We start from the raw sequence: 14,327 nt of genomic DNA on the forward strand, positions 1-14,327 counted from the left end.
TTGTGTTACCTACGGATTTCCCCACTACAGTTTTCCCTTCTGTACAATGTGTTATTCATGGTGTATTTGAGCGCTTTCATTTTGCACATGGAATTAAGATAACTTTTTCTGTCTGCAGTGTCCATTGGCTCCTGCTAAACCTTTGCATAGGAGTGATCGCCCTTGGTATCTAGCAGTCCTTTGCAGTAGTCAGACTTCCTATTGCCTTGCTGTGTCCTGTACCTCAGATGGGCCTGTATCATATTTCCTCGTCTTGCTAGAATACGTTTCCTTGTTTTGGGATGCTTTTGATACAACTGATGGTAAGTGCAGTCTTTATCCATTGTCTCCAGTGATCTCAGAGTCCTTGTTGAAAGTTTACCTCCCAAGTGTGTTACTTTTTTTTTCAGTGATGATCCCAGGCTGTTATTGAGTCTGTGTATTGTTGAATGCACTCTTGCTTCAAAGTTTGTGGAATAGTTCACATTCTTAGGTAATGAAACACTGATTGATCTGTTCACTGCCTCACATTTCTGTGTGTTTGTGTTCAGTCGCAATCTTTCTACAACATCACAGGAGAGTTTCATTTTCAGAACTTCTAGCAGGATGTTCTTATCATTTTCTGTCATGTTGAGATGAGTCATTTGATGAGGGCCCAGGTATGCTGATCGCATCCACCAGCTGTTAGTACTTCCTCCCCCACAGACCTTTGAATACTGCCGGCATTTGGAGCAGTCCCCTGAATAACAGCGCAGAGTGGCATCCAATACTTGGGGAAGTTGACATTTAATTTTTTTAACATCACCACTATTGTCCTCCATCATTTGTTTGAAGATTAAACCGCAACGTGCTTTAATGTCTTGGCTGAAAATTTTCTGTTTGAGCCTTTTTCCTTCTCTTGTTCTTATTCCTGGAAACATGTTTTCACTAAATATTGCAGAATTACACCGTTTGAACTGTAAACGACCCAAATGGATGGGATCCGACAGTCTTTCTACTTTCCACATTGGATGCAGAATGGTATAAGCATTTTGGAAGCCAGCAGCAGCCTGTGCATCTCCATCTGTTGTTGCATGTCTGATGAGAATCTCTTGCAGAACAAATTTTTGTCCCATTTCTCTTGCCATTTCATACTCTGAATGTGGTGCAACTGGTGACAGATTTGCTGTGCAGTCAACATGGCCTCCTGGACATTTCACATCAAAACCTTTTCCCTTCAGCCATGCTCCAGTCCAACACAGCTTGTTTTCTATTGTAGTTCCCACAATGTATCGCTTCTCTGTAACAGTTTCGCAGGCAATTCCAACAGCTTGTGATGAACTTTGACCAGGTTTCTTTTCATGTCCAAAGCTAATGGCATTGTATCTCGCATCAAAAGCAACATTTATTTGCTCAGGATGCTGAACACCACGCATAACATTAACTTGTCTGACTAGTTTCAGCTTCTCTGTCATGTCCATTTCATTCATCTCCACAGTTGCTTTGCCTACAAGGTTGGAGGCCCTTTGCATAGATGTTCTGCTAGGTGGCGGAATGTCAGTGGCTGCAAGCAAGTATCTAGCCCTGGTGTTGCCCATTGGTGTATCTTGTAATCCAGCTTGAAACATCATATTTACAGCAGCAGGATTTGGCCCAGGTTTATTTGTTTTTATCTCATCATACAACTTATACTCTGGTGACTTAAAGCTGCAGTTTTTACACATCATAGTATGCTTCCAAGCAAGTCCCCATTTTATTTCATTAGCAATTTGGAACTCTGGTCTACCACATATGTTGACTTGATTGCCATGGCGATGAATGATATCATTCCACATTTCAACATTTTTTTTCATACAGATCATACGTGTCCCATCATGCTCATTCAAATTTGTCTCTTTCAGGTCCAGTTTTGCTTTGGATGATGGTTGTAGAATGTTTGCAGTCCCAGGTGTGCCATTACAGTCTGGTGCCTGAACTGACTTGAGACCCCCATTTGTCGGCTTTGTCACTGCTGTGACAGAGAACTTGTCTGCATCCATTCTTCTTGTCACTGGAACAGATGCAGCACTGGAACTTGGTAGAGTATTATCAGTCAGATATGTGACTCCTTTGTTATGTGGAATATATCCAGGTTTAAAAAAAGTTGTCTTCCTCTTCTTGTACCCTTTCATGGTTTCAGTTACGATAACTGCATGTAAAATACAAGAATCATCCTCTCTCTCTCACTTATATAGTTAGGAGAAGGCATGCTAGCTTGGTTTCAGAGAACTTCACCAACTCTTCAATACTACTGGAAGCCTGACATCGGAAGACTCCTCCCCTTCATGGGTGAAAATGATGTCATGTACTTGGTTAGACCTAGCTTGCGTATTTAGATGCTACCAGATTTCAGGTGTTACCTTTCACTGACAAGCTTTGGTTTAATTGCTTCACACCTGATAAGGAAAACCATTGATGTTTATGACAAAGGATTGGAGAGACTTTGCCATAGAACAAAATTTGTCAACTTCAGGTTTTAAAATTTCATTAAAATTTAAGTTAAATTTAAATTTTCATATCAAAATATGTATGATTTTTTAAAATTGAATTTTCTAAGAAAGTTAAACAGTCTAGTTTAATTTCTAGTAATTTCCAGATTGGTGTTAGAACTAAAAACTAATTACAGTTTATTTGAAGTGTTTATCTTGATTAGCAAAATCACAATTAAACTTTAAGTTTTGTGCATTTTTGAAATTCGGCCATTTGGAATTGAGTTGTGTCTGTGTTACAGTGGTGTCAGCTAAAAGCCTGTATCTGTCCTATTCATGGATGAAAGTCCTTAAAACTTTGCAGCAGCATTTAAGAGACATTGATTTGATCATGGATGAAGTTTTATCCATGGAGGTGAAATTGTCTAACCCTGTCAGGAATCAGTTCACAATTAATACTTCCAGTTCAGTACCCACGAATGTAGTTCTAGTCTATTTTTAGAACATTTTTTCCTCTCTCATTTTGGTGGTGATAGAAGAGTTTTATTTATGCATTTTTGGTAGGGATTTAAAGGTAACTGTTTATTCTTCATAATATGAGCTCAGGGTGTTGTTGTATGTGTGTATTTCGGCGACAGTGCACAGTGAGTAATAAGGCCTTGGTGATGCTCCGGAAGTGAAATCTGTGTTCTGTTTACATGGTGATGTGTTGACAGTTCAGCATCTAAAAAAAGAGCAGGTCAACCTTTGACGAGAACTTCACCGTGAAGTCATCTTTGAAGGTAGTTTAGATTAGCATATGATTTGTATTGATTGTCACACAGTGGAAAGGTCAGTACTGAGAAACCAATGTAGATAACATATAGTAAAATTAATTGTGTCCTATGTCCAGTTGTCATCCAAGCCGTTTTTGAGATACTCTAGTTGCCTTGAACCCACGTGTCTACTGCTATGGGAGGCTAGCTCTTCTTCCTAGCCAACTATTGGTATTTCACTATCAACATACTGCAGAGCAACTATGGAAGGTGTACATGCCTGACATCAGTTTCAAGAACAACACAAGCCCAAAACACCTAGTTCACAAATTTATCCATATCTATAAATAGTAAACAATAATAGCTGAAAAAATCACACCATAGCCTTAAGTTAAGAAATTTGCCAGGAGACAATTTACGAAACTGGACCCTGCCACCTAAGTCAGGCGAACGCCTACGCCATGTTGTCACGTGATCAAAACAAATGGCCTCTCATGGAGAGAGATCTGTAATCTAACCGTGGCACATTTATTGCTTTAATATTCTTTTTGTTAGTGACACAATGCGAACTTTACTAATACTTTCGATTTGAACAATAGCAGTCGTTATCGTGTATTCAAGCTTAACCAGCAAATCGGCTACGTAGGTATTTTTACAAATATTTATACAATTAGGCGAAGACGAAGTATACGGATACACACAACGATATTTTGTTAATATTGCACGTTTCACACTAAGTCATCACAAAAATTCATTTTCCAATCGATTGCCTGATAAATTTTACGTCGAAATTGATATTAGGTTATGTACGACAGCTTTAATTTTTCCAAAGATTAAGACGAAAATATCTTCCTCATTTTACCAGGGATGAGGGTAACGATTGTTTTGCAAATATTGCGCATTTGACACTGCGTCATCCAGAATATTCTAGTTACAATGAATTCCTTGACCAGTGTTATATAAATATGTATATATCGTTTTCCATTACAGCCCAAATTATGTCAAACATTAGGATCGATATAACAACCCTCTTCTACGAAGGGGCGAAGGTGACGACCTTATGTCAAATGTTGCACATTTCAACTGCATCATGTACGGGATTTCATTTGCTAACGATTACATGCTAATTATTACGTCGGAATTGGTATAAGGTGATAGATGACATCCTTAATTGGCCAAAGGTTAATATCAAATCCCTTTAATAAGGGGGGGGGGGGCAAATGCATTTGCCAAAACATGAACAATTTAGACAGCATCATTTCAATGTTTAATTTGCAATAAATTCTTTGACCAATTTTACATTGATATTAATCTGTTGTTCTATGTAACAGCACAGGTTTTGCCAAAGATTAATCATGATTTAGCTAGGAGTTCCTCAAAGAGAGTAGTAATTTTGGTCGATTGATTCAGGGGCACTTTGTAAATAAAAAGGTACATGTTTTTGCAATAAAAGGACTTGATGCATCTTATTCAGTTTTGGATATCACCTTTTTAGGAAATTGAGATAAAACATCGTTTATGATTTTATGTTAGATTATATAAACATTAAAAATAAGAGGAGCCAATATAAAACAACACAGTTTAAAGGAATTGTTTAAGAATTGTGTTGAGAATCAGAGGGGAGACATTTAGAAGGGCATGGTGGGGGTAAAGGATTCCTCTGTTCATGTGTAGCTAGCACTTATTAAAACCAAAACACTAGCCTTCATTTATGAGGGTTTGCTGGAGGCTTGGATTGAGGTTGAGTATGGAATGAAACATCTCATTTTGACTGATTCATCCAAAATGTACCAAATTGGTAAAATCTTATTTACTCTGGTGTTATGTGTTTAGATGGGCATATTTTGTAAAACAAATCAAGCATTAAATTAAACTATACATACATGCCAAAGTTTATGATGAAATCTTCATGATATTAAGTTAAATAAATATCCTTTTGTTAAGGCAACTTAAATTTAATATTGTCTGTTTAATGACTGACAGTAAAACATGATATGTGAAGCATTTATCATAAAAAAGATGCTTTCAATAATACCTTTATTATATCTATATTTTTTTCACAATAGAAAATGGTTACAAAATTAATAATTAATTACTGTATCATTTGAAAATACACTGAATTGATTCTTGATACCTAGTGAGAATAAAAATAAAAAAAATGTTTCTTGAAATGTTCTAATTTGATTTTATGGAATGGAGTGTCATCCTAGTTTCCACAACTATTGTAAAAGAGAGGTCATCACCAACAGGAAAGACTCCTGTGCAGATAGAGAAGCGCAGACAATTAGAGGTATATTACACCAATTTATAGTTGCAGTTGGCAACATTCTGTTCTGATTCACTTTGCACAAATTTTGAATGTCTATCCTCATGGTTTGCATTCAAGACCTTGTTTAAGGAGATGCTCATTTTATGTTGATACTCAGTTTGCCTCAGATCTGTTACAAAAGCAAAACATATTCTCTTAAAACTATACTTGATTTATTTTGCATTTAACTCATCAGTAAGACAAGTAAATAAGTATTAATTAAAATCAATTGTTTATGATTATTTATGCATTTGAAAAGTACACATGGGAATATAAAAAGTATTTATTATTATAATGAAGTACTGTAATGAAAGATCATATAATCACTCTCTATATCTGAATTTTTACCATGCCATTATTATATGCATCAGACACAGTGTGACACTTACATTTACTGTATTGCAACACTGTATTGTATTTTATGACAAATGTGTGTTTTTACATTGAGATATAAAGACATATAAGCACACATTTCATTTGTACCGTCACCCATTCTGGACCAATATACTTAAATTGAATGTGTTCCATTAAATAGCTTCATTGAACAACCTTCATAGAATTAATTTGTCTGAAATCTGTGCCCTCATCGTTGCATTGTACTTATTAATTTTACAATGTTACAATTGCCCAAAGTAATATGCTTTGAGAGCAATGGAGATGTTGGTCAGGTTATTAGTCTGTCCATATTTTGGAATATAGGTGTAGAAAAATACTTTAATAAAATAATTTATTTACAGCATGTCGGGTAATTATGATAAATTTTGTGATTTGAAAATATTTTATTAATGGTCTTTGATTAGGAAATATAAGTTTTTATTGTCAGCTTGGTTTGGTTGTAAACTTCACACTTTGTCCAGGTCTTTTCTTTTAAAGGCCCATGACTTTCTAAATGCTAGAACTGGTGAATAGTCTTAGTTTAGTGTATCATAATGGGTGTGGCTTCATTTTCTTGAGTTGTGTTGCAAAAAGTCTGTGATTTCTTGCTAGATCATCAAGAATCCAAAAGTTGATAGGTCAGGCATTATTAGCCACATGCCATAGGAAGGCATTATTAGCCACTTGCCATAGGTCAGGCATTATTAGCCACTTGCCATAGGTCAGGCATTATTAGCCTTTTTCATTTCTTGTTGTCACTGATGTTGAAGCATAAGTGCCATAATAAGGATTGACATTTGGAGCTAATTAATTAATATTGTTGAGTAATTAAACTTTATTTGTGCATGCTAAGTCATTAAAGCCAAGGCCACACTATAACAAAATAATGGAATGTGGTCTTGGGTTCAAGTCTTGCTTGGCCAGTGTGGGTGAGGAAGCTTGCTAGTAGATTCCCATGGCTCAGTGGTTCTTCCCAGGGTTTTCCTGGGCTCTTCCTCCACCAGTTAAACTGAGAAATGGCAATATGTTCACAGCAAGAACAATAAATCAATCGCACCTAAGCAAACAATATGGCCATCTGAAAGTGTTTGTCTCCAATTTTTATGTAAATTTTGGCTCTGAAACTAGATTGATGTGTTTATTTTGAGTGAAAACATTTTGAAGAAAGTCCACTGACCTACTTAGCCTAATATTTTTGATTTGGTTGTAGCATGTATAGTCGTATAGCTTGTGGCTGTGTAATCCTTTTGTTTTTATATTGATTAGGTACAGTGTGTGTTTTAAAAGAATTTATATGAATTTTATTACATGTTCAGGAGCTTCATGCAGATCACAGCTGCCAGGGTGAAATGCTTGTTCCCTTCTGCATGTTTGACAACTGATGAAAGCACCACCACCATTAGTGACGTGTCAAACAGTTTAACAAAAAATGAAGCATCTACTCAGTATTTATCACATTTATACTTGTACAGTATCTACACAAACAGACCCAGTCTTACCAGTCTTGGACGTAAGGTATGAAACATGAGGTATAAATCTGTTTAAAAAGCATCACACGGTAATACAAATTTAGAGGTAGAGACAATGGAGAAGGTAGGTTTTTGAACAGGCATTTTAAGTTGAAATTAAATATAGATAAATATCATTGTGATATAATTCAAAATCTTTTATACTTAATGGCAGTCTGTAGATATAAAAATTGACAGGTACTGTAGTCAAAAAATCAGAAAAGACTGTTAAACTATAATCTTATTTTGTTTCAGCAGATAATATCTTACATGCATTGCTGCAGCCAATCAATTTGGAGAAATGGCTTTACATAAGCTCCTATACCTCAGTTGCAGTGTCCATTGACACAATCAAAAACCTAAACTCAATTACTTGTGGTAGCCAAAGTACCTCTAACTGAATACTCACTTATATAACTACACACAACATGTAGTCCTTCTACTTAATATTGTTCAAACAAACATGATATATGTATTATTTGATTTTTACATATATCTTTTTTATAGAAACTCACGAGAGTGGAGATATATTTATGTACGTGATAAATTCCCAACATAAAAAAATTAAGTGGAAACATTAGCTACCAAATTATCAGATACAAGAGTATCATCATTTGATGATGTAACTCTCTCTGATAGAGCAAAATTGCTGCATGCTGCTCTACATACTTCCACTGAAACAATTGCAGAGACTGTGTTAAATAGCGATTCACTCAGAAAAGCTGTAAAGATGTTATTCATTTGGGAAGGTGAACAAAAGGCATCTTCAAAATGTATAAGGGATGAAAGCAGCATCTTATATCCTAATCGTGACTTAACAACCTTTTCATGGAATGATATATGCACAGAATTTTTTTCTGAGTAACCCGATATTGGCTGAAGTATTACTAGCAGTAGCATTGCCATCAGGCAAACTTGGCTGAAGTATTACTAGCAGTAGCATTGCCAACAGGCAAACTTGGCTGAAGTATTACTAGCAGTAGCATTGCCATCAGGCAAACTTGGCTGAAGTATTACTAGCAGTAGCATTGCCATCAGGCAAACTTGGCATGATTCAGCCCATTAGGTCACTTCTGCCCAAGTTAGGACTTATATACTCAATACTTATGAGCAATACGTTTGTGGAATTATCACTTGTACGGAAGATAATAGCTATCACTATGAAAAATGAACAGACTCGTGAAAAGGTCTAAGTTATTTTCATTTGTTATGTATTGTTATAATTGCAATATTCCAGCAGTTTAACTTGTTGACATGAATGCATGGCATACTTTCTGACATTTCATGGTTCTAAACATTGTGTCCCCAAATTGTTTCAGTACTTGAACACTTTAATAGGAAGCTAGCACTCAGTATGTTATTTAGTCAAGTGATGCATCTCATAATTATTGTTTTTATTTTCAGAAGACATTATTGCTACTTGCATGTTTTATTCAGCTTTGATTCGTCTTTCTTTAAAGTCACATGATGCTTTTACTTTTAGACTAAAAACAGACATTGAATTCTCATCATTTTAAAATAATCACAGTCTAGAAGTCAGTAGTTTTGACCAGTATTGCCATTAAGTAGGGGAAGTTTTTTCCAATTGACACATTTGATTTTTATCATACATGATAAAATCTGGATAACACAATGATTGAGTTGGACACTTTTATTCACCTTATTTGTTACAAGATTGCTGCCCTCCTACCCAAATGTTTCTAACTGCATCTTGATATTTTGCATGTATATTTTCAAAATCTTGCATGTGAATTTGTTATATAGTTCTGAATGATTTTATTTTGTTTTTCAAAGTTGTTTTCATCTTTTATATGTTAATTATTTCTGGCCCTTTTCTTACCGTTTTTCAGATTTCTAAAGGAAAACACACCTAATGGAGGTCTTACAAGGTGACAAGAACAGCTTTAAAAAACTTTTATTCATCCATGTCATTAAGTTTCCAAGGAATGTACGAGCCATTTCCAGTTCTATTTACATGTTCTTTAGACTAAATAACAGGTACTAATTTGAAATATTATATGGATAAAAGATGAGTAAAATTTGAAACCCTTTTTAGCTGAATAGTAAGTGCATAAACATAATGCTTAGAAATGTAACCAGCATAACCAAGTTCCAGTAATTATCATTTAAACTTTAATGGATCAAACTATTTCATAAAGAACTTCAGTTTTCAATAAAATCGTATACAATTAATATTATATTTAAAAATACTGGTATACATTGTAAATGGCTGACATGATATGATCAAACTACAAATGTACATTGTGAATCAATATCATGATAGAACACTCATTTTCTACTAATGTTTATTTATAAGGTTTATTTTGGATGCATGGCTTGGCATTATAAGCTAATATAGCTTGTTGGCTGAGCATCTGTAGACACAGATTCAGGTCAATTTTATAAGCAGTCAACTATAACAGACAATGATATTTTATGTTTTAGTGGTCAAGTTCAGTATCTTATCTTTTACTGTCGATACAATGAGGCATATGAGACATTTTCTCTAGTATAAATAATAGAAGACATCATTATGATAATATGGTTCAAGTAGGTTTTATTGATTTCTTTCCTGTTCCCAACAGGTTGTTGATAGAGTGCAGTTTCTGGCTGTGTCCAGTAGCTATGAAGCTACCATAAGTTGAAAAATTAGGTGATTCATGTTTTAAGGAGCTTCAGTTAGCAGTCTGGGAAGGAAGAGTTTTCAGAATTGTTGGTGACAATTTAAATTTTACAACTGGGGTACAACACGAAGGGAAAATTATCATGGAGGGACAAAACATTAGTTTGCATCTGCTGCTATTGTGCAACACATGACATTTGCCAATCTACCAGACCAGCCACAGGGATCGGTTCAAGACCTAGCCTTGGATCAGCTGTCTCCTTCAGAGAAAGATCAGAGAAGGTTAAAATCCAACTAAACAACCCTGATTTTAAATGCAGCAGTGTATTATCTCCCCTTTCTGAAAAAAAATAAAGATTTTTATTGTAGTGAAATTGAAGGTGAATTTTCTGAGGAGCTTGCAAATAAATCAGTCATAGATCTACTTCTAGTTCTTCCTTACAATGAACAGCAGTATAGTGTCTGTAAGATAATGTAGTCCATACAATGAAAGGATAGATGAAATCTATGGATGCACAGATCATTCTACAGTGCATATAAGTGGTGATCAATTGACCAGGGAGAGATTTAGTGGTGCAAAAGGATTACATCAAAGTGCTTTTGATGCCACAGAGAGAGACTGAGAGATCTGTATCCAATTACTTTTGAACTCTGGTATTCAGCTATGAATTTCTTGACAATGGCTTATCAAAAGTTCTTTAATTTGGATAGTTTTGAAACTGGCTTTATGAATGGAGAGAGAATTTGTATAAGGCGGCATGATGTGAATGCTCACGTGAAGAATCATTATGATGTAGACAAAGATTTCTTTTTGTCATTTATTAAATCATACATTGTTGAGGCTCTGTGTGATTTCTTCAGACTCTGTGATCTAAACAGTACTCCAACCAAGAACATACCTCCAGACCTTATAACAGATATGTGGCTCCAGCAGACTATGGATCATTTTATTGAAATGTATGTCTTCTCAGGGCACAAGATTTACATGATTGTTGAAGAAACTGCCAAGGATTCACTAATCCCCATTCAAGTTAAAGTTAGCAATGAGGAAGTTAAAACTATATATGTTTTGAAGCAAGGAGAAACGACAGTTTTAAAGCCAATGGACACTAATCATGTGCAACAGTATGGCCATACTGTGTTACAGGTTGGTTTACTGTACATTGAGTTTTTGGATGTGACAGGGACAGGTTGCCTTAAATACATGATGTTGATGTTCAAGAGTCATAACAGCTGAAGCTTTAGAATCTTGTGCCTATTATGCAATCAGCAAGCATCTTACAGTTTGTGCACTGCATACCAAGTATGTATGGCCATTTTGTCAACATCAGGGGTAAGAAAGATATACCAGCAGATCTAGCAATGGAACACCTTGTAAAAAGGACAACAAAAAGAATGCTTAAGGGACTGGGCCCAATGAACAAAGACAAACCTTCTGTCCAGATCCAAAGCAGTAACAGTCATGGACAACATTGCTGATAATTTTGACAGTGTATCTGATGTAAAAGTGAGGGTAGGCTACTCAAACAGAGAAACTCTCATAATGATGAGTTGAAAATGATCTGCGAGAAGTGAAACCTTTTGTACCACATTCAGGCAGGTCTTTTAGTGCTCACAAAGGGACACAGGCACCAGCAGATTCAGTAAACAGACTTGAGTTTTGAGTCCTGGATTGATTATCACAAAGTTAGACTGGCATTTGAATCTGGAAAGTAACATTAAACTTCTAAAAACAGTCAGTAAACCTCCATCATGGAATTTTACAGAACCATCATCTATCACAACACTTTTGAATATCAGCCCATTTTAAATTAAACCTCAGTAGAATAAATGATAGGGTTGTCTGCCTTTATTCTCAGTAAATGACATAAATATGTGATAAATTGTGCATATTAAATGCTTAGTCATCTTACGATGATGCGAACATGTATAAATCAATTTTGTTAAAATTTGTGCAATAGTTATTGCCAACTGCTCTGATGGCCTAAGTGGTTACAGCATCCACCTCAGATGCAGAAGGTCATAGGTTCGAATCACAGACAAGTCATACAAAGACTTATAAAAATGGTCCCAGTAGCTGCCTCGCTTGGTGCTCAGCGTTAAGAAGTTAGTGTTAGGACTGGTGGGCTTGGTGTCAGTATAATGGACACGATAAATGTCTGTGGCATTTTGTCCCTGTGCTAGACATCACTATAAACTTACACACTGCAGACATCCTATTGGTATGACTGAACATTTTTTAAATGCTATGTTTAAAATCCATTCACACACACACAGTTATCGCCCCTTTTTTGTAATTACACCTGCAGGCATGCACTAGTACCACACTTGCTAATCATTGACAATCAGTAACATCAGAATAATCCCCCCCCCATGCATGTGTGAGATTTGGTGGCTTGTTTAAGTAAGCAATTTGTACGACATTTCTCTAGCTGTATTTCCAACTTTGGCAAAGGCAAGACATAGGCATCACAGATTTGTTCAATAGTGATTGTGTCTTCAAAAGGTAAGTTTAGGGCTTATCTTTTTTTCTCCTGCGATACTATTCCCAAATTCGGAAGCTATTAATGTCATATTTTGTCTGCACACAACCATAGTCTCCTTTTGCTCCTGATGCAAGTTTATGGTAATTTGAGAATGATGAATAATTTGTTATTATAGTCAGATCCCTAATTCAAGGTGATGGGGTGCGAGGCAATGTTCTTATTTTTCAATTATACTTTCACCTACACACATGCCCACCTTTATTTTGTCCTGTCGGCAAGGTTATAGTCAATAGAAAATTAAAATGGATTTGAATAAAAAAGGGTGACAGGACATACATTTGCTTGTGTGTATGATTTGCATTTTTAACCTAGCTTTAACAATTTTTCAGCATATTGCTACGATGTCCTTAGTGCATCATTTGATAGTGATTTCTAGCACAATGACACCATTATGCAGACATGTAGCATCATGTTCCACCCAGTATCATTATCCTGATACCAGGCAACCAGTACTAACACTTCTTAATGATGAGTGCCTAGTGAGACAGCTGTTAGTACCATGTTTATAAGTCTTTGGTATGACTCAGCCGGGGCTTGAACCCGTGACCTACTACATACAAGGTAGATGCTCTAACTGCTAGGCTACCAGAGCGATTGACATCTACTTACATCTACTTGCTTCATCTGAATAACGTTTGATTTCCTAAAGGTAACAAGTATTGCATTCAGTGAATCAGCAATGTACCTATAAATATTGTAATACTGAACAATTTAATGTATGTCCATAGGTATAATATCAAATGTTTCAGTTATGCGTTGAAGTAAGTAATCATTCAGGTGAAGTGCAATTTGTCCAGTTATATCAGCTTTCACATATTCCTTTAAAGCCATATGCACAAGGTATCTATTTGATTTTGTCCTGCAATCTGTTTCATACTTAATGCACTTCCAAATGCATCACTTTGACAAAGGTCACATCATATAAATTCAGCTGCCTCATATGGACAGTCAAAATAATTATTCAAAAATTGGCGTCTGCAGCCAGTTTCAAGTGTTAAATATCCTTTCATATCCTTCTCAAGAAGTTTTGAAGACAAGTCATTGTTTTTGAAAAAAATTATGGCTTCAGCTTTTAAGGCCATCCTTTCTGCTCAACCAACCTCTTGAACATACTTTGAAGTGAAATGAAAATATATATTCTTTATTCTACAAAGAGTCCATGGCTCTATCCTAGAATACAAGTATACAAATAAAACATTCTAAACAATGTATGGCTTTATATGTGATGTACCATGCATTATAAGCAGACTTTGCAAGCATATATATATATATATATATATATATATATATATATATATATATATATATATATATATATATATATATATATAATGAAACACATGAAAACCTAGTATAGGATTCATGCTTGAAAGACAAGTAATTTCCCATATCCTAAAGACAAGTTCAGGATATGGTGGAAGTCATTATAGCAATGAGTTTTCCTGCTTCATTTTCTTTATTAAAATTTATTGGGAAAAAATGTCCATTTTTATTAGACTTGATGAGAAGAGAAATATTTATACATATATGTATTTGAAATAAATATTGCATTCCTTCCAAGACTGCTAAAATCAACTAATTGAACTGGTAAATTAATTGAGGAAGAAGTTCATTTTCTATCACTGTTTTGTGCACAGACCTTTTCTTAAGGACCAACAGACTCCCAACTGTTAAATCTGAGGCAGTAGAAATATGCAGGTATGAAATTGTACATATTTTCAGATCTAATATACATATAACAAAGATAGATTTTATGGTGTGCATTATTATACCTTCCACTGAAAAT

The 14,327-nt window shown here is 35.2% G+C and overlaps 1 long non-coding RNA gene and 1 pseudogene across 2 annotated transcripts; both read left to right on the plus strand.

The window, feature by feature from the left end:
• Nucleotides 1-3,640: 3,640 nt before the first annotated feature.
• LOC149771473 (uncharacterized) lies at nt 3,641-10,078 on the plus strand. Of its 2 annotated transcripts, XR_016418271.1 has the most exons (5): nt 3,641-3,823; nt 5,381-5,471; nt 7,181-7,379; nt 9,223-9,261; nt 9,958-10,078. It is a non-coding gene; the product is annotated as an uncharacterized LOC149771473 (long non-coding RNA). The 2 variants fall into 2 exon arrangements; XR_016418272.1 differs by lacking the exon at nt 5,381-5,471.
• Nucleotides 10,013-14,286, plus strand: LOC149771474 (uncharacterized; annotated as a pseudogene).
• The last annotated feature ends 41 nt before the right edge of the window (nt 14,287-14,327 follow it).

The sequence above is a fragment of the Sinohyriopsis cumingii genome, unplaced genomic scaffold (genome assembly GCF_028554795.1).
Source record: "Sinohyriopsis cumingii isolate HCF-2022 unplaced genomic scaffold, ASM2855479v2 utg001825l, whole genome shotgun sequence".
In the NCBI taxonomy this organism is placed as follows: Eukaryota; Metazoa; Mollusca; class Bivalvia; order Unionida; family Unionidae; genus Sinohyriopsis; species Sinohyriopsis cumingii.